Here is a 962-nt window from a genome sequence, read left to right on the forward strand (position 1 = left end):
GAGAGAGAGAGAGTGAATCACTCACTAAAAGAGTGGGGGGGGGGGGGGGGGCGGAGGAATCTGTGTGCTTTGAATAACATCTTTACACAATGCGGTGACTGTGACGGAACGGATTCCTAGGATTGCCAACACGCGGTACAGATGTGAATCAGAGCTGCGATCAGCAAGGAGTCAGCTCTAAGCAGGTATGTGACTCTCTCTTGTCTGTCTCTGTCTCTCTCTCTCTCTGTGTCCCTGTCTGTCTCTCTGTCTCTGTCAGAGAGTCACAGAGCTGTACAGCATAGACCCTTCGGCCAAACCCATCCAAGCTGACCCAGACATCCTAACCTAATCTAGTCCCAGTTTCCAGCACTTAGTCCATATCCCTCTAACCCCTTCCTATTCATATCCCCATCCAAATGCCTTTTAAATGCTGTCATTGTACCAGCCTCCACCACTTCCTCTGGCAGCTCATTCCACACACGTACCACCCTCTGGGTGAAAAAGTTGCCCCTTAGGTCTCTTTCCCCTCTCACCCTAAACCTAGGCCCCTCCCCCACCCCCAGGGCAAAGACCTTGTCTATTTGTCTGTCCCAGTCTGTCTGTGGAGAGGGAAGCCACTGTTCGGTGAGCTTCAAGGGAACCCTGTCCAGTTCCCTGAGTTTCTTTCATGTCCGATCCCTCCCCTGTGATCCAGCAATAACAGAGACTTTGCTTACAGCTCTGGGGTGGGGAGGGGAGGTGGGGTGGACCCTCTCACACCCAGTTGACAGTCACGTCACCGATCCCCACGCTAACCCCCTCCCTGTGACATCAGCCTGCATTGATTTGAAATGGTTCATAGCGCGGTGACTGAGTGTTGGCGGTGGAGAGAGGGCAGGTTTGTGGGTGTGGTCCCAATCGAGGGGGGGTGGGGGGGGGGGGGGGAGAGGGGGGGGGGGCTGCTTTCTTCCTGGACGGTGTTGAGCTTCTTGGGTGTTATC

The 962-nt window shown here is 54.7% G+C and overlaps 1 protein-coding gene across 1 annotated transcript in view; it reads left to right on the top strand.

The window, feature by feature from the left end:
* Window positions 1-59: 59 nt before the first annotated feature.
* The window catches only part of LOC122547671 (CD276 antigen-like), a 21,489-nt gene continuing 20,586 nt past the window's right edge, over window positions 60-962 (top strand). The window contains exon 1 of the mRNA XM_043686267.1: window positions 60-185. The gene's annotated coding sequence lies outside the window, so the exon portion shown is untranslated. The remainder of the gene's footprint in view (window positions 186-962) is intronic.

The sequence above is a fragment of the Chiloscyllium plagiosum genome, unplaced genomic scaffold (assembly GCF_004010195.1).
Source record: "Chiloscyllium plagiosum isolate BGI_BamShark_2017 unplaced genomic scaffold, ASM401019v2 scaf_8725, whole genome shotgun sequence".
Lineage (NCBI taxonomy): Eukaryota > Metazoa > Chordata > Chondrichthyes > Orectolobiformes > Hemiscylliidae > Chiloscyllium > Chiloscyllium plagiosum.